At 48.5% G+C, this 20162-nt stretch overlaps 1 protein-coding gene across 5 annotated transcripts in view; it reads right to left on the bottom strand.

Moving 5' to 3' along the window:
* The window catches only part of PIK3CB (phosphatidylinositol-4,5-bisphosphate 3-kinase catalytic subunit beta), a 403067-nt gene that overhangs the window by 356629 nt on the left and 26276 nt on the right, over positions 1-20162 (bottom strand). For 4 of the 5 annotated variants that reach the window (XM_063915643.1, XM_063915642.1, XM_063915644.1 and 1 more), the window contains exon 2: positions 18440-18537. The exons of the other annotated variant lie outside the window; for it this stretch is intronic. The gene's annotated coding sequence lies outside the window, so the exon portion shown is untranslated. The remainder of the gene's footprint in view (positions 1-18439; positions 18538-20162) is intronic. 5 annotated transcript variants of the gene reach the window in all.

Here is a 20162-nt window from a genome sequence, read left to right as displayed (position 1 = left end):
CCTGTTGCCAGCAGGACTCACTGAAAATAAAAAACCTAAAACTAACTTTTCACTAAGCAGCTCAGGAGAGCCACCTAGATTGCACCCTTCTCGTTCGGGCACAGAAATCTAACTGAGGCTTGGAGGAGGGTCATAGGGGGAGGAGCCAGTGCACACCAGCTAGTCCTAAAGCTTTCTTTAGATGTGCCCAGTCTCCTGCGGAGCCGCTAATCCCCATGGTCCTTACGGAGTCCCCAGCATCCACTTAGGACGTTAGAGAAATATAAGAGATACACGGAATGGAAAAATACACGGCAGCTAATGGCATACACACAGTCACATGTACAATGCAGAAATTATCACAAACCATAATAACACTGCACTGAACTAGCAATACTAACACCCCTTTCACACCGCAGCTTATACCCGGTATTTTGCCGTTTTAACTGGCTTCCTAAACGGGTCAAGCTGCGATGTGAAAGGGTCCCCTTCAATTTACAGTTTTCAAAATACCGGTATTTTGAAACGGTAAAAAAGAAGGGTCCTACCCGTTTCAGTCCCATTTCACTGTGCAGTGTGAAAGGGTCTGAAACGGTATTTGCAAGCCCCAGCAGGTCATAGGCTGTCTCCATGTGTGATGTCAGCAGCCACAACCAGGAAACAGCTTGGAAAACACAGGAGAAACACGGGGGGGAAAATGGCGTGGGGTCCCCCCTCCAAAGCATAACCAGCCTCGGGCTCTTCGAGCTGGTCGTGGTTCTAAAAATGCGGGGGGGAAATTGACAGGGGATCCCCCGTATTTTTAAAACCAGCACCGGGCTCTGCGCCTGGTGCAAAAAATACAGGGGACAAAAAGAGTAGGGGTCCCCCGTATTTTTTACACCAGCATCGGGCTCCACTAGCTGGACAGATAATGCCACAGCCTGGGGTCACTTTTATACAGTGCTCTGCGGCCGTGGCATTAAATATCCAACTAGTCATCCCTGGCCGGGGTACCCTGGGGGAGTGGGGACCCCTTCAATCAAGGGGTCCCCCCCCCACCCACCCAAGGGCCAGGGGTGAAGCCCGAGGCTGTCCCGCCCATCCATTGGCTGCGGATGGGAGGCTGATAGCCTTGAGTAAAATGACAGAATATTGTTTTTTCCAATAGTACTACAAGTCCCAGCAAGCCTCCCCCGCAAGCTGGTACTTGGAGAACCACAAGTACTAGCATGCGGGAGAAAAACGGGCCCGCTGGTACCTGTAGTACTACTGGAAAAAAAATACCCAAATAAAAACAGGAGACACACACCGTGACAAGTACAACTTTATTACACACTGCCGACACACATACATACTTACCTATGTTGACACGCCGACTGCCACAGTCTCCGACGATCCGAGGGTACCTGTGAAAAAAATTATACTCATCTGCCAGTGTCCAGAGATAAATCCACGTCCAGAGATAATCCACGTACTTGGCAAAAAAAAAAAACACGAACACCCGTACCACCGGACTGAAAGGGGTCCCATGTTGACACGAGACCCCTTTCCCCGAATGCCGGGACATCACGTGACTCCTGTCACTGAGGTCCCTTCAGCCAATCAGGAAGCGCTACTCCGTGGCGCTCACCTGATTGGCTGTGCGCGTCTAAGCTCAGACAGCGCATCGCACAGCTCCCTCCATTACTTTCAATGGTGGGAACTTTGCCGTCAGCGGTGGGGTTACCCGCGGTCAGCCGCTGACCGCGGGTGACCCCACCACTAACCGCAAAGTTCCCACCATTGAATATAATGGAGGGAGCTGTGCGATGCGCTGACAGCTCATACGCGCACAGAGCCAATCAGCAGAGTGCAAGGACGTTGCGCTCGCTGATTGGCTTACGAGACCTTTCAGTGAGAGCAGTCACGGGGGGGGGGGGGTCTCTCTGCATTCGGGGAAAGGGGTCCCATGTGTCAACATGGGACCCCTTTCAGTTCGCTGGTCGGGTGTTCGTTTTCTTTTTTTGACAAGTACGTGGATTTATCTCTGGACCATGGATCAGGTGAGTATAATTATCTTTTATTTTCAGGTACCCGTGGATTCTACTTGGAGAAGAGGACCGACTGCTTCGTGTCAACATAGGTAAGAATGTGTGTGTCGGCAGTGTGTAATAAAGTTGTACTTGTCACGGTGTGTGTCTCCTGTTTTTATTTGGGTATTTTTTTCCCAGTAGTACTACTACAGGTACCAGCGGGCCCGGTTTTCCTCCGCATGCTGGTACATGTGGTTCTCCAAGTACCAGCTTGCGGGGGAGGCTTGCTGGGACTTGTAGTACTATTGGAAAAAATATTCTGTCATTTTACTCAAGGCTATCAGCCTCCCATCCGCAGCCCTTGGATGGGGGGGGGGGACAGCCTCGGGCTTCACCCCTGGCCCTTGGGTGGCTGGGGGGGGGGGGGACCCCTTGATTGAAGGGGTCCCCACTCCCCCAGGGTACCCCGGCCAGGGGTGACTAGTTGGATATTTAATGCCACGGCCGCAAGGCACTGTATAAAAGTGACCCCCGGCTGTGGCATTATCTGTCCAGCTAGTGGAGCCCGATGCTGGTGTAAAAAATACGGGGGACCCCTACTCTTTTTGTCCCCCGTATTTTTTGCACCAGCACCAGGCGCAGAGCCCGGTGCTGGTTTTAAAAATACGGGGGATCCCCTGTCAATTTTCCCCCCGCATTTTTAGAACCACGACCAGCTCGAAGAGCCCGAGGCAGTTTATGCTTTGGAGGGGGGACCCCACGCCATTTTTTTTCTGCATTTTACCATTCCATCTAAAAAAATTAAAATAAGATTTTACTCACCGGTAAATCTATTTCTCGTAGTCCGTAGTGGATGCTGGGGACTCCGTAAGGACCATGGGGAATAGCGGCTCCGCAGGAGACTGGGCACAGCTAAGAAAGATTTAGGACTACCTGGTGTGCACTGGCTCCTCCCACTATGACCCTCCCCCAGACCTCAGTAAGGATACTGTGCCCGGAAGAGCTGACACAATAAGGAAGGATTTTGAATCCCGGGTAAGACTCATACCAGCCACACCAATCACACCGTATAACTCGTGATACTATACCCAGTTAACAGTATGAACACAACAGAGCCTCTCAAAAGATGGCTCAACAATAACCCTTGTAGTTAACAATAACTATATACAAGTATTGCAGATAGTCCGCACTTGGGACGGGCGCCCAGCATCCACTACGGACTTCGAGAAATAGATTTACCGGTGAGTAAAATCTCATTTTCTCTGACGTCCTAGTGGATGCTGGGGACTCGGTAAGGACCATAGGGATTATACCAAAGCTCCCAAACGGGCGGGAGAGTGCGGATGACTCTGCAGCACCGAATGAGAGAACTCAAGGTCCTCCTCAGCCAGGGTATCAAATTTGTAGAATTTTGCAAACGTGTTTGCCCCTGACCAAGTAGCAGCTCGGCAAAGTTGTAAAGCCGAGACCCCTCGGGCAGCCGCCCAAGAAGAGCCCACTTTCCTCGTGGAATGGGCTTTTACAGATTTAGGCTGCGGCAGGCCAGCCACAGAATGCGCAAGCTGAATTGTGCTACAAATCCAGCGAGCAATAGTCTGCTTTGAAGCAGGAGCACCCATCTTGTTTGGTGCATACAGGATAAATAGCGAGTCAGTTTTCCTGACTCCAGCCGTCCTGGAAACATAAATTTTCAAGGCCCTGACTACGTCCAGTAACTTGGAGTCCTCCAAGTCCCTAGTAGCCGCAGGCACCACGATAGGTTGGTTCAAGTGAAAAGCTGATACCACCTTAGGAAGAAACTGGGGACGAGTCCTCAATTCTGCCCTATCCATATGGAAAATCAAATAGGGGCTTTTACGTGACAAAGCCGCCAATTCTGACACACCTTGCCGAAGCCAAGGCCAAAATCATGACCACTTTCCACGTGAGATATTTTAAATCCACGGTTTTGAGTGGCTCAAACCAATGTGACTTTAGGAAACCCAACACCACGTTGAGGTCCCACGGTGCCACTGGAGGCACAAAAGGAGGCTGAATATGCAGCACTCCCTTGACAAATATCTGAACTTCAGGCAGTGAAGCCAGTTCTTTTTGGAAGAAAATCGACAGAGCCGAAATCTGGACCTTAATGGAACCCAGCTTTAGGCCCATAGTCACCCCTGACTGTAGGAAGTGCAGAAAATCGACCTAGCTGGAATTCCTCCGTTGGGGCCTTCCTGGCCTCACACCACGCAACATATTTTCGCCATATGCGGTGATAATGTTGTACGGTTACATCTTTTCTAGCTTTAATAAGCGTAGGAATGACTTCCTCCGGAATACCCTTTTCTTTTAGGATCCGGTGTTCAACCGCCATGCCGTCAAACGCAGCCGCGGTAAGTCTTGGAACAGACAGGGCCGCTGCAGCAGCAGGTCCTGTCTGAGCGGCAGAGGCCATGGGTCCTCTGAGATCATTTCTTGAAGTTCCGGGTACCAAGCTCTTCTTGGCCAATCCGGAACAATGAGTATAGTTCTTACTCCTCTTCTCCTTATTATCCTCAGTACCTTGGGTATGAGAGGAAGAGGAGGAAACACATAAACCGACCGGTACACCCACGGTGTCACTAGAGCGTCCACAGCCATCACCTGAGGGTCTCTTGACCTGGCGCAATATTTTTCTAGCTTTTTGTTTAAGCGGGACGCCATCATGTCCACCTGTGGCTTTTCCCAACGGTTTACAATCAGTTGGAAGACTTCTGGATGAAGTCCCCACTCTCCCGGGTGGAGGTCGTGCCTGCTGAGGAAGTCTGCTTCCCAGTTGTCCACTCCCGGAATGAACACTGCTGACAGTGCTAACACGTGATTTTCCGCCCATCGGAGAATCCTTGTGGCTTCTGCCATCGCCGTCCTGCTTCTTGTGCCGCCCTGTCGATTTACATGGGCGACAGCCGTGATGTTGTCTGACTGGATCAGAACCGGCTGGTTTTGAAGCAGGGGCATTGCTTGACTTAGGGCATTGTAAATGGCCCTCAGTTCCAGAACATTTATGTGTAGGGAAGTCTCCTGACTTGACCAAAGTCCTTGGAAGTTTCTTCCCCGTGTGACTGCCCCCCAGCCCCGAAGGCTGGCATCCGTGGTCACCAGGACCCAGTCCTGTATGCCGAATCTGCGGCCCTCTCTGAGATGAGCACTCTGCAGCCACCACAGCAGAGATACCCTGGTCCTTGGAGCTAGGGTTATCAACCGATGTATTTGAAGATGCGATCCGGACCATTGGTCCAACAGGTCCCACTGAAAGGTTCTGGCATGGAACCTGCCGAATGGAATCGCTTCGTAGGAAGCTACCATCTTTCCCAGGACTCGCGTGCAATGATGCACCGACACCTATTTTGGTTTCAGGAGGCCTCTCACTAGAGACGACAGCTCCTCGGCTTTCTCCTCTGGGAGAAACACTTTTTTCTGGACTGTGTCCAGAATCATCCCCAGGAACAGTATACGTGTCGCCGGAGCCAGCTGAGACTTTGGAATATTCAGAATCCAACCGTGCTGGTGTAGCACCTCCTGAGATAATGCTACGCCGACCAACAACTGCTCTCTGGACCTCGCCCTTATCAGGAGATCGTCCAAGTATGGGACAATTAAAACTCCCTTTTTCCGAAGGAGTATCATCATTTCGGCCATTACCTTGGTAAATACCCTCGGTGCCGTGGACAGGCCGAACGGCAACGTCTGGAATTGGTAATGACAATCCTGTACCACAAATCTGAGGTACTCCTGGTGAGGATGGTAAATGGGGACATGCAGGTAAGCATCCTTGATGCCCAGAGATAACATGTAATCTCCCTCTTCCAGGCTTGCAATAACCGCCCTGAACGATTCCATTTTGAACTTGAATTTTCTGAAATATGTGTTCAAGGATTTCAAATTTAAAATGGGTCTCACCGAACCGTCCGGTTTCGGTACCACAAACATTGTGGAATAGTAACCCCGTCCTTGTTGAAGTAGGGGCACCTTGACTATCACCTGCTGGGAATACAGCTTGTGAATTGCCTCTAACACAGCCTCCCTTTCTGAAGGAGTCGTTGGTAAGGCAGATTTGAGGAAATGGCGGGGGGGGGGGATGTCTCGATTTCCAGCCTGTATCCCTGAGATACCACTTGAAGGATCCAGGGATCTACCCGTGAGCGAGCCCACTGATTGCTGAAGTTTTTGAGACGGCCCCCCACCGTACCTGGCTCCGCCTGCTGAGCCCCAGCGTCATGCGGCGGACTTAGCAGAAGAAGCGGGGGAGGACTTTTGTTCCTGGGAAGTGGCTGTATGCTGCAGCTTTTTTTCCCCTACCTCTGCCTCTGGGCAGAAAGGACGCGCCTCTACCCAGTCTACTCTTTTGGGGGCGAAAGGACTGCACCTGATAATACGGCGCTCTCTTTGGTTGTGAGGGGACGTGTGGCAAAAACGCTGACTTCCCAGCTGTTGCTGTGGACACTAAGTCTGAAAGACCATCCCCGAACAACTCCTCACCCTTATAAGGCAAAACTTCCATGTGCTTTTTGGAATCTGCATCACCTGTACACTGCCGGGTCCATAACCCTCTCCTGGCACAAATGGACAGTGCACTTCTTTTTGATGCCAGCCGGCAAATATCCCTCTGTGCATCTCTTATGTAAAAGACAGCGTCTTTAATATGCTCTAGGTTTAGCAATATAGTGTCCCTGTCTAGGGTGTCAATGTTTTCTGACAGGGAGTCTGACCATGCAGCTGCAGCACTGCACATCCATGCTGAGGCAATAGCTGGTCTCAGTATAATACCAGTGTGTGTATATATAGCTTTCTGGAGAGCCTCCTGCTTTCTGTCAGCAGGTTCCTTTAGGGCGGCCGTATCCTGGGACGGCAGTGCCACCTTTTTTGATAAGCGCGTAAGTGCTTTATCCACCCTAGGGGGTGTTTCCCAACGTGACCTATCCTCTGGCGGGAAAGGGTACGCCATTAGTAATTTTTTTGAAATTACGAATTTTTTATCGGGGGAAGCCCACGCTAGTTCACACACTTCATTCAATTCTTCAGAAGGGGGGAAAAATAAGAATTTACTTACCGATAATTATATTTCTCGTAGTCCGTAGTGGATGCTGGGAACTCCGTAAGGACCATGGGGAATAGCGGCTCCGCAGGAGACTGGGCACAAAAGTAAAGCTTTAGGACTACCTGGTGTGCACTGGCTCCTCCCCCTAGGACCCTCCTCCAAGCCTCAGTTAGGATACTGTGCCCGGACGAGCGTACACAATAAGGAAGGATTTTGAATCCCGGGTAAGACTCATACCAGCCACACCAATCACACCGTACAACCTTTGATCTGAACCCAGTTAACAGCATGATAACAGAGGAGCCTCTGAAAAGATGGCTCACAACAATAATAACCCGATTTTTGTAACAATAACTATGTACAAGTATTGCAGACAATCCGCACTTGGGATGGGCGCCCAGCATCCACTACGGACTACGAGAAATAGAATTATCGGTAAGTAAATTCTTATTTTCTCTGACGTCCTAGTGGATGCTGGGAACTCCGTAAGGACCATGGGGATTATACCAAAGCTCCCAAACGGGCGGGAGAGTGCGGATAACTCTGCAGCACCGAATGAGAGAACTCCAGGTCCTCCTCAGCCAGGGTATCAAATTTGTAGAATTTAGCAAACGTGTTTGCCCCTGACCAAGTAGCTGCTCGGCAAAGTTGTAAAGCCGAGACCCCTCGGGCAGCCGCCCAGGATGAGCCCACCTTCCTTGTGGAATGGGCTTTTACAGATTTTGGCTGTGGCAGGCCTGCCACAGAATGTGCAAGCTGAATTGTACTACAAATCCAACGAGCAATAGTCTGCTTAGAAGCAGGAGCACCCAGCTTGTTGGGTGCATACAAGATAAACAGCGAGTCAGATTTTCTGACTCCAGCCGTCCTGGAAACATATTTTCAGGGCCCTGACTACGTCCAGCAACTTGGAGTCCTCCAAGTCCCTAGTAGCCGCAGGTACCACAATAGGCTGGTTCAAGTGAAACGCTGAAACCACCTTAGGGAGAAATTGAGGACGAGTCCTCAATTCTGCCCTGTCCGTATGAAAAATTAGGTAAGGGCTTTTATAGGATAAAGCCGCCAATTCTGAGACACGCCTGGCTGAAGCCAGGGCCAACAGCATTACCACTTTCCATGTGAGATATTTTAAGTCCACAGTGGTGAGTGGTTCAAACCAATGTGATTTTAGGAACCCCAAAACTACATTGAGATCCCAAGGTGCCACTGGATGCACAAAAGGAGGCTGTATATGCAGTACCCCCTTGACAAACGTCTGAACTTCAGGAACTGAAGCCAGTTCTTTCTGGAAGAAAATCGACAGGGCCGAAATTTGAACCTTAATGGACCCTAATTTTAGGCCCATAGACAGTCCTGTTTGCAGGAAATGCAGGAAACGACCCAATTGAAATTCCTCTGTAGGGGCCTTCCTGGCCTCGCACCACGCAACATATTTACGCCAAATACGGTGATAATGCTGTACGGTTACATCCTTCCTGGCTTTGATCAGGGTAGGGATGACTTCATCCGGAATGCCTTTTTCCTTCAGGATCCGGCGTTCTACCGCCATGCCGTCAAACGCAGCCGCGGTAAGTCTTGGAACAGACAGGGTCCCTGCTGGAGCAGGTCCTTTCTTAGAGGTAGAGGCCACGGGTCCTCTGTGAGCATCTCTTGAAGTTCCGGGTACCAAGTCCTTCTTGGCCAATCCGGAGCCACGAGTATAGTCCTTACTCCTCTCCTTCTTATGATTCTCAGTACCTTGGGTATGAGAGGCAGAGGAGGGAACACATACACTGACTGGTACACCCACGGTGTTACCAGAGCGTCCACAGCTATTGCCTGAGGGTCCCTTGACCTGGCGCAATACCTGTCTAGTTTTTTGTTGAGGCGGGACGCCATTCTGCTGAGGAAGTCTGCTTCCCAGTTGTCCACTCCCGGAATGAACACTGCTGACAGTGCTATCACATGATTTTCCGCCCAGCGAAGAATCCTTGCAACTTCTGCCATTGCCCTCCTGCTTCTTGTGCCGCCCTGTCTGTTTACGTGGGCGACTGCCGTGATGTTGTCTGACTGGATCAGCACCGGCTGACCTTGAAGCAGAGGTCTTGCTAGGCTTAGAGCATTGTAGATGGCCCTTAGCTCCAGGATATTTATGTGAAGTGATGTCTCCAGGCTTGACCACAAGCCCTGGAAATTTCTTCCCTGTGTGACTGCTCCCCAGCCTCTCAGGCTGGCATCCGTGGTCACCAGGACCCAGTCCTAAATGCCGAATCTGCGGCCCTCTAGAAGATGAGCACTCTGCAACCACCACAGGAGAGACACCCTTGTCATTGGTGACAAGATTATCCGCTGATGCATCTGAAGATGCGACCCGGACCATTTGTCTAGCAGATCCCACTGGAAGGTTCTTGCGTGGAATCTGCCGAATGGGATTGCTTCGTAAGAAGCCACCATCTTTCCCAGGACCCTTGTGCATTGATGCACTGAGACTTGGCCTGGTTTTAGGAGATTTCTGACTAGTTCGGATAACTCCCTGGCTTTCTCCTCCGGGAGAAACACCTTTTTCTGGACTGTGTCCAGGATCATCCCTAGGAATAGAAGTCGTGTCGTCGGGATCAGCTGCGTTTTTGGAATATTGACAATCCAACCATGCTGGCGCAGCACTATCTGAGATAGTGCTACTCCGACTTCCAACTGTTCCCTGGATCTTGCCCTTATCAGGAGATCGTCCAAGTAAGGGATAACTAAAACTCCCTTCCTTCGAAGGAGTATCTTCATTTCGGCCATTACCTTGGTAAAGACCCGAAGTGCCGTGGACAATCCAAACGGCAGCGTCTGAAACTGATAGTGACAGTTCTGTACCACAAACCTGAGGTACCCTTGGTGAGAAGGGTAAATTGGGACATGTAGGTAAGCATCTTTGATGTCCAGAGACACCATATAGTCCCCTTCTTCCAGGTTTGCAATCACTGCCCTGAGTGACTCAATCTTGAATTTGAACCTTTGTATGTAAGTGTTCAAGGATTTTAGGTTTAAAATTGGTCTCACCGAGCCGTCCGGCTTCGGTACCACAAATAGTGTGGAATAGTACCCCTTTCCCTGTTGTAGGAGGGGTACCTTGATTATCACCTGCTGGGAATATAGCTTGTGAATGGCTTCCAATACTGCCTCCCTGTCTGAGGGAGACGTCGGTAAAGCAGACTTTAGAAAACGGCGAGGGGGAGACGTCTCGAATTCCAATTTGTACCCCTGAGATACCACCTGAAGGATCCAGGGGTCCACTTGCGAGTGGGCCCACTGCGCACTGAACTTCTTGAGACGGGCCCCCACCGTGCCTGAGTCCGCTTGTAAAGCCCCAGTGTCATGCTGAGGACTTTGCGGAGGCGGGAGAGGGCTTTTGTTCCTGGGAACTGGCTGTTTGTTGCAGCCTTTTTCCTCTCCCTCTGCCACGGGGCAGAAATGAGGCGCCTTTTGCCCGCTTGCCCTTATGGGGCCGAAAGGACTGCGCCTGATAATACGGCGTCTTCTTAGGTTGAGAAGCTACCTGGGGTAAAAATGTGGATTTTCCAGCAGTTGCCGTGGCTACCAGGTCTGATAGACCTACCCCAAATAACTCCTCCCCCTTATAAGGCAATACTTCCATGTGCCTTTTAGAATCCGCATCACCTGACCACTGCCGCGTCCATAAACCTCTTCTTGCAGAAATGGACAGCGCGCTAACTCTTGATGCCAGTCGGCAAATATCCCTCTGTGCATCACGCATATATAGAAATGCATCCTTCAAATGCTCTATAGTCAGTAATATACTGTCCCTATCTAGGGTATCAATATTTTCAGTCAGGGAATCCGACCACGCCAGGCCCGCACTGCACATCCAGGCTGAGGCGATTGCTGGTCGCAGTATAACACCCGTGTGAGTGTATATACATTTTAGGATATTCTCCAGCTTTCTATCGGCAGGTTCCTTTAGGGCGGCCGTATCAGGAGAGGGTAGTGCTACCTGTTTAGACAAGCGTGTGAGCGCTTTATCCACCCTAGGGGGTGTTTCCCAACGTGCCCTATCCTCTGGCGGGAAAGGGTACGATGCCAATAACCTTTTAGGAATTAACAGTTTTTTATCGGGGGAAACCCACGCCTCATCACACACTTCATTTAATTCCTCGGATACAGGAAAAACTACAGGCAGTTTTTTCTCACCAAACATAATACCCTTTTTAGTGGTACTTGTATTATCAGAGATATGCAATACATTTTTCATTGCTTCAATCATGTAACGTGTGGCCCTAGTGGAAGTCACGTTTGTCTCCTCATCATCGACACTGGAGTCAGTATCCGTGTCTGTGTCTGCCATTTGAGGTAACGGGCGTTTTAAAGCCCCTGATGGCGTTTGAGACCCCTGGACAGGCACAAGCTGAGTAGCCGGCTGTCTCATGTCGTCAACTGTCTGTCGTAAAGAGCTGACACTGTCACGCAATTCCTTCCATAAGCTCATCCACTCAGGTGTCGACTCCCTAGGGGGTGACAACTCTATAATAGGCAATTGCTCCGCCTCCATCTCATTTTCCTCCTCAAACATGTCGACACAATCGTACCGACACACCGCACACACACAGGGAATGCTCTGATAGAGGACAGGACTTCACTAGCCCTTTGGGGAGACAGAGGGAGAGTATGCCAGCACACACCAGAGCGCTATATATATATATATATATAGACAGGAATACCACTATAAAATGTGCTTTTCCCTTTATAGCTGCTGTTAGTATTAAAACCGCGCCAAATTAGTGCCCCCCTCTCTTTTTTACCCTTTTCTGTAGTGCAGGACTGCAGGGGAGAGTCAGAAAGACGTCCTTCCAGCGGAGCTGTGATGGAAAATGGCGCCCGTGTGTTGAGGAGATAGGCTCCGCCCCCTTCTCGGCGGCCTTTTCTCCCGCTTTTTGGTGAGTTCTGGCAGGGGTTAAAATACATCCATATAGCCCTGGGGGTTATATGTGGTGTATTTATGCCAGCCAAGGTGTTTACATTGCTGCTCAGGGCGCCCCCCCCTAGCACCCTGCACCCTCAGTGACCGAAGTGTGAAGTGTGCCTGAGTAACAATGGCGCACAGCTGCAGTGCTGTGCGCTACCTTGTTGAAGACTGATGTCTTCTGCCGCCGATTTTTCCGGACCTCTTCTTGCTTCTGGCTCTGTAAGGGGGCCGGCGACGCGGCTCTGGGACCGAGCTCCGAGGCTGGGCCTGTGTTCGGTCCCTCTGGAGCTAATGGTGTCCAGTAGCCTAAGAAGCCTAAGCTGGCTGCAAGCAGGCAGGTTCGCTTCTTCTCCCCTTAGTCCCTCGATGCAGTGAGCCTGTTGCCAGCAGGTCTCACTGAAAATAAAAAACCTAAAACTAAACTTTCACTAAGAAGCTCAGGAGAGCCCCTAGTGTGCACCCTTCTCGGCCGGGCACAAAAATCTAACTGAGGCTTGGAGGAGGGTCATAGGGGGAGGAGCCAGTGCACACCAGGTAGTCCTAAAGCTTTACTTTTGTGCCCAGTCTCCTGCGGAGCCGCTATTCCCCATGGTCCTTACGGAGTTCCCAGCATCCACTAGGACGTCAGAGAAACTACTGGTAGTTTTTTCTCCCCAAACATAATACCCTTTTTTGTGGTACCTGGGGTTACCTCAGAAATGTGTAAAACATTTTTCATTGCCTCAATCATATAACGAGTGGCCCTATTGGACATTACATTAGTCTCTTCGTCGTCGACACTGGTATCAGTATCCGTGTCGACATCTGTGTCTGCCATCTGAGGTAGCGGGCGTTTTAGAGCCCCTGATGACTTTTGAGACGTCTGGGCAGGCACGGGCTGAGAAGCCGGCTGCCCCGCATTTGGCATGTCGTCAAATTTTTTATGTAAGGAGTCGACACTTTCGCGTAATTCCTTCCACAAGTCCATCCACTCCGGTGTCTGCCCCGCAGGGGGTGACAACACATTTATAGGCACCTGCTCCTCCTCCACATAAGTCTCCTCATCAAACATGTCGACACAGCCGTACAGACACACCGCACACACACAGGGAATGCTCTGACAGAAGACAGGACCCCACAAAGCCCTTTGGGGAGACAGAGAGAGAGTATGCCAGCACACACCAGAGCGCTATATAAATCAGGGATTAACTAAATTATATCTCCTTATAGCTGCTATATGTATATTGCGCCTAAATTTAGTGCCCCCCCTCTCTTTTTTACCCTTTTCTGTAGTGTAGACTGCAGGGGAGAGCAAGGGAGCTTCCTTCCAGCGGAGCTGTGAGGGAGAAATGGCGCCAGTGTGCTGAGGGAGATAGCTCCGCCCCTTTTTCGACTGACTTTTCTCCCGCTTATTTATGGATTCTGGCAGGGGTATTTATCACATATATAGCCTCTGGGGCTATATATTGTGATATATTTGCCAGCCAAGGTGTATTTATTGCTTCTCAGGGCGCCCCCCCCCCCCCAGCGCCCTGCACCCTCAGTGACCGGAGTGTGAAGTGTGTATGAGGAGCAATGGCGCACAGCTGCAGTGCTGTGCGCTACCTTGGTGAAGACTGATGTCTTCTGCCGCCGATTTTCCGGATTCTTCGTTGCTTCTGGCTCTGTAAGGGGGCCGGCGGCGCGGCTCCGGGACCGAACACCAATGGCCGGTTCCATGCGGTCGATCCCTCTGGAGCTAATGGTGTCCAGTAGCCTAAGAAGCCCAAGCTACCACCAGTTAGGTAGGTTCGCTTCTTCTCCCCTTAGTCCCTCGCTGCAGTGAGTCTGATGCCAGCAGATCTCACTGTAAAATAAAAAACCTAAAATATACTTTCTCTCTAGGAGCTCAGGAGAGCCCCTAGTGTGCATCCAGCTCAGCCGGGCACAGGATTCTAACCGAGGTCTGGAGGAGGGTCATAGTGGGAGGAGCCAGTGCACACCAGGTAGTCCTAAATCTTTCTTAGCTGTGCCCAGTCTCCTGCGGAGCCGCTATTCCCCATGGTCCTTACGGAGTCCCCATCATCCACTAGGACGTCAGAGAAAATTATTTTTAAAAATATATAAATAATACTTGTGCCTCCAAAAAAGACAAACCAAGTGCCTAATCCCTTCTAATAGATATCTAATAGATATGCTATTATCAATAAAAAAAAAAAAACAGGTTTTAATTTTTTTTTATTAGTTTCACCCACCAAAGTGTGGCGGATTGAAAATGTTGAATTTACTGTCTAAAAGCACTGTTGTCGAATTTCCAAACTTGAATTGAATACACTTTGGTCGAATTGCAGCACTTGTATCATTGCAGAAAAGTCGAATTTGACAAAAGTCGAATTTCAAAAAGTCGAATTTTGAAAGTCCGTTTTTTGGACGGAAAGCACTGAATTGCATTGACGATTTTTTTTTGGGGGGCGAAAAATTCCCGAAATTCGACAATTTCGGGAATTCAATCGCAATTGCATATACCCCTTAGACTGCAAAGCCATTATAAAATGGCTAATTGGAGTGATGAAGAGGTGAGGGAGCTGCTTTAGGTTCAGAGGGGATGAGGAAATCTGCTGCCAAATTACTGGGACAGTCAAGGATACCCTCATATATAAAAACATAGCAAAAATGCTTCAAGCTGCTGGGTTCCATCGTACGACTATCCAAATTATTAATAATGAATTAATTAATAATTATTAATAATGTGTGGGCCAGAAAAGTCCATTTATAATGACAACCACTGTTTTCTATGGGTGAAACGGGTTCAGTGTGAAAGGTACCAAAACGGTAATGAAATGGTAATTTACTGGTTACAACATGAGATGTGAAAGGGGTTTAACTGCTCAGACCCGTTTTAAGAACAGTTTCAAATACCATGTCAAAAGCAGGTTTTGCGATGTGAAAGCAGCATAAGTAACTGCACTACTTAAGTAAAATTAAATTAGGTATATAGATATATCAATACACAGTAAAGACTGGATGTATATCACAGGGTACTTGTACTTAATATCCCTGACAGTATGCACTTGTTCATAACTAACACTGTCTAAAGACATGTAGAATACTTAAGTGTCCTGTAAATGCACAGCGCTGATGATGCAGGTGGCTTTACAAAGGAGACATTGCCCAGCAGTCCCAGATCAGCGCAGCTGTGTGTGTAATGGCGCCCAAACGCTGACAGGGAGTGAGGGAGACAGAGAGATGCAGCTCCAGGGTGGGAACATAAGCAGTAAATGGTGCCATGGGGAGGGGGAGGGGCTACAGGTCAGAGCCTTATCCCCTTGCTGGACTTCACCACCGGGTACTGCGGGCCTTAGAAACCGGATTATGGGGTAAACTTGCTGGAGCCGGGTGGACGCTGCCGTGAGCGGCGCAGCTGTGACACATCCTCCTGCAGCGCTGTGCTGTAGCGCAGCTCTCCCCTGTATGCCCGCAGCTGTCCCCTCTCTCCTCTTGTAAGGTCCCTCATCTCAGTCCGACATTTTTTTATGTCGGACTGAGATGGTCGGAAACGGGGCCAAATCCTGTCGAACTTGGCCCCGTTTGCCTCAAAAGTACGTGAATCGGCAGCTATACCGCCGATTCACGTACTATTCAACAAGTAGAATTCCCTGACTTGTCGAATAAAAATAGCGGGGACTGAATAGGTCGAATCGACCTTAAAAAAAAAAAAAAAAAAAAGTCGAAAAACTGCAGTCTTTTCGAGAGACGGCAGCTTTCGACCCTAATTGAATATACCCCTATGTACAGAATCCGACCTGTGCCCTTGCCCTGGTGGTCTAGTGGGGTCCCTGCACGGCACAGTGTCCACACCAGTGTGCGCTGTCTGTCTCCTAGAGGCCGCGCCAGATCGCGATTTGCAGTGGGTCCTGCCTGGGGGACCCTCTTACCTCCTCCTAAACTCGGCAACGCGATCCCAGAGAGCAGCGGCAGTGTGTGTGCCCTAATCAAAGAACCGGAGCCCTCCGCTGCAGTTTTACCCGGCAACCAGGGTGTGGGAGTGTACAGCGCAGCTGGGGGGTAAGGGAGCCGCAGCATGATATGTCAGAAATGACATATAGCACTCTTAAGTGCCTGTGCTGTGGCCCTTGAAGTCTTTTTTTCTTAGAAAAGCTCTTTGTCACCAACTTACAAACTGAGCTCCTGTGCACGGAGGCGGGGTTATAGAGGAGGCGGCACTAAGCACCTTGGGAACAGTCAAAGCTTTTAGCCTGTTGGTGACTTGGATCAAGATCCAACCCTACACCCCGATGTTATCCCTGTGGAACCCCAGTGAACCCAGCTGCAGAAATATGTTGGGGGGGAGGGGGACCAGCTCCTCACTTTGCCTGGGGCACTAAGACCCCTAGACACACCACTGAATGTGGAACACTGGATGTTAAAGACGACAAGTTTCTCCAACACGTCTAATTATTAGAGGTTTCAACTCAAACATGAAACATAGAAAACATCACACTTCATGTTTACTTTTGGAGACAGTGATGTATATCCATATATAAACAGGTACAAAGGAGCGTGGTATTAAAGTAGTAAGGGTGCATACACACGGTGAGATTCGGACTTATCCGATTCTCACCGTGCGACAGGGGGCCGGGTCGGCACTTAGCCAGTATCGCAAGCACATAATAACTGTGCTTGCGATGCTGGCTATGTGCGATTTCAATCCCGACTATCTCTTCTATAGAGATAGTCAGGATTGACTTGCCTGCACAGCCTATTTTTTCTTCCGATGCCGACCGCGCGGGGCCGCGCATCGGCATCGGATCGGGATCGCAAGGTGACTGTCACCTTGCGATCTGCACTATATTTTCTTCCGATTCTGACTATATAGTCAGAATCGGAAGAAAATATCTTACCGTGTGTACACACCTTAAGAAGCACATTTTAGGAAGTGATACAATATAAATAAACAAAGACACAGGCACTGCAGGGCCTCATATAGAGAGACAGGCGCATGACCAGGTAAAGAATACAAATTTGCAGCTGGACAAACAAGGAAATGCAATGTATTTTTTGCATGCAGGGCAAAAATACTGCCAGTTTTAGGATGTCACACACATTCTTGTACAGATTGCTTTTTACACTGCATTCCAGAGTAGAGCTAGGAAGTGACCCCATCTCCCAACTTAAAATCTTTATGCATATGTTACATTTGTCTTCTCTGCATAACATGGGTCTTAAGGTGCGATATGCATTTAACTTTTCTTACGATTTTGACTATATAGTCAAAATCGTAAGAAAAGTTAGTGCATATTGCACCATGTGTACACAGCTTGCGATGACGATGCGGGATCGGCATCACAAGCTAAAAATAGACTGTGCAGGTAAGCCAATTTTGACTATCTCGTGTAAAAGATAGTCAAAATTGGCTTACCTGCACAATCTCGTGTAAAAGATAGTCAAAATCAGTATCGCAAGCACAGTCATCTTTGCTTGCGATACCGACCAGTCCATTTTGCATAGTGAGAATTGGGCGTAGCCCGAATCTCACCGTGTGTATGGACCTTTTATGGAGTTACTCCTAGCGGGTATGTGCCATTAGGTCGACCACATTTAGGTCAACATGGTTTTTTTATTTTTTGGGTTGGTTTTTTTTTACGGTTTTTGGTGTCGTTTTCTTTGTAAAGTGACGGGGAACCCCAATTAGTGCACAGTGTCCCCTTGCATGGCTCGCAAGCTTCGGGCAAGGTGCCTCGCTCCGCTACTCGGCACAGGTTACCATTCCCAAAAGTATGAAAAAGTTGAAAATTTTTTGAAAAAGTCATGTCAACCTATTGACCGTATCCCTTCCTAGCTCAAAGGAGGCACGTTTGTGATCAGTGGTCCTATAACAATACATCTGTTGCTTATATTTATATATCCACTTACTATTACACCAATTCCTGTGGTTTTCAGGGTTAATTACTGCCAGTGAAATATGAATATGGGATTCCTTGTTCTTTATCATATCACCATTACATGTTAATTTTCTTGTCCTGAACTCACTTCACTAATCAGCCACAGTTAAACTCCATAAAGTTTACCTCCTTTATCTATTCCAGGACCTATAAATACAGAGCAGAGTTGGTGGAACCGGTGATACCAATGTAATATGAACGTGACACCTCTGTTCACACCATCCAGAGCTCTCATAAAGCAGGTGTTGGAGCATTTCACAAGAGGTGCCCTGAGGGTGCTCACTGACACCAGGTTATTCCTCTCTATTTATGTTTAACTAAGCTTCTGACTGGGGGATGGGCATATATAACATTATACTGCAAAGAGTTATAGTGATAGCACTTAGACATGACAACAAAAGTCAAAGGCTTCATAACGTAAGAGAGAGGAAAAAAAAAAAAAGTAAAATTATACTTGACATTGGACTAATTTTATGGCATGATTCCTTATACAGAATCATGCAGTTACAGTCTCAGGGAGATGCGGTGGACCCACCGCTTGTCATTTATACTGGCTTACCTTGAACAACTAGTGAGTGACATGGGGGTCACGGCAAGGCACCCTCAGATCTCTTCCCAGAATTAACCCTACTAGGCAGAAACAGACATAGAACTGACCTGCGAACAGAAGATGATACAGGAACACAGTCAGAGACAGGTTATAGATAAGGGCAGGAAGCAGGTATGATCAAAGACATAAAATGATAGACCTAGAACGGAAGCTCACATATCCTACAGACCAGGCCAGCATTGCTGGGTGACTGGATCATACAGCCTACATAGAACCTCTACAATCTGAATGGACAAATATGCAATATGTAGCACTTCTCCTTCTCTATCAGTGCCTATTTCCCTTATATATTGCAAACTGTGCTCTCTTACCTCTGTCTCTTATTACCCAGTCACGTTTTATTAATTCTATTACTGTTCTGTACCCAACTGTAAAGCACACTAGAACATGCAGGCGCTCTATAAGTAAAGGTTAAACAATAATTGAAGCTCAAAAACACTAGCCCTAATTCTAATCACATGGACACAATATAGAGAGGCTCACGTAAAGGTCCATACACAGAGCGATATAGCTGAGCAATTTCGACTATATAGTCAAAATCGCTCAGAAAGTTAGTACATATCGCTGTGTGTGTATACAGCCAGCAATAGCAATGTGCGTCCCGCCGGGTCTCTGATAAAAATAAATTGTGCAGGCAAGGCAATTTTGGCTAGGTCGCTGGAAAAGAAAAAGCATCCCCTTGCTTAAATGAGTTGATATGGGCGATTTTGGCTAACTCATTTAAGCAAGGGGATGCTTTTTCTTTTCCAGCGCCCATAGCCAAAATCGCTTGCACACAGTCAAAATCGCTGGAAAAGTTAGTCAAAATCTCCTACTGCCAGTGGGGTCGATTCAAGTCGGCAACTTAAGAATAGCGCCGGGAATTAGCTCCCGACGCTATTCAATTCAGCTGCTAGTTACCCGCAATTGTCGGGAATTCTTCTCTCATCCCCGAAGGGTGAGAGAAGAAAACCGACAAAAGTGCTGCCGCGCGGCCGGCGCGAGGCTGATTCTGTCGGGAATCAGCATCGCCGCGGGTAGTTAAGTCGGAGAATGCCCGTTCTCCCGACAAAACTACCTGTTAAGTCGGCGAGAACGGGCTTTCGCCGACTTAACTTTAGCTGAATTGAATAGCGTCGGGAGCTAATTCCCGGCGCTATTCTTAAGTTGCCGAATTGAATCGACCCCATGATGTACGCACCTTAAAAGGTCCATACACATTAGACGATGTCGCTCTATGAGTAATCATGAGGTATAATCATAGGCAAATGCAGGGGTTTTTTTGGTTGCCTGGAAACCCCCTCCTCTTGGCAAGTAGCTCAAATGTATGACAATTGCAATGGCATATAATACAATTACTAGAGCTGCCTCCACATCATGCAGTTTAAGCTGCTGCACATGCCATGGGGTAGAAGCTTCTTCTGCTTCTAAGGCCTCAATCAGTGCACTGGACCAGAAACTAGCTACCAGGAAAAAGACAGGAGCTTTACCATGAGGTGGGAGAATGTGTTCTTATAAAGTGCAGTACTGGTTCTATTATGTTTGTGTATTTATTTATTTATTATGGTATGTTTAACCTTTTGTTGACCACTTACAGTATCTTATTTATATTAAATATGTTTGATAAAGCCTATACTATAGACCAGCTATAGTGTTAAATATTAATATTGTAATCCATGTTCCAGAGGGTGAG

Source organism: Pseudophryne corroboree, chromosome 4 (assembly GCF_028390025.1).
Source record: "Pseudophryne corroboree isolate aPseCor3 chromosome 4, aPseCor3.hap2, whole genome shotgun sequence".
In the NCBI taxonomy this organism is placed as follows: domain Eukaryota; kingdom Metazoa; phylum Chordata; class Amphibia; order Anura; family Myobatrachidae; genus Pseudophryne; species Pseudophryne corroboree.
This window is presented reverse-complemented; position numbering and strand designations above follow the sequence as displayed.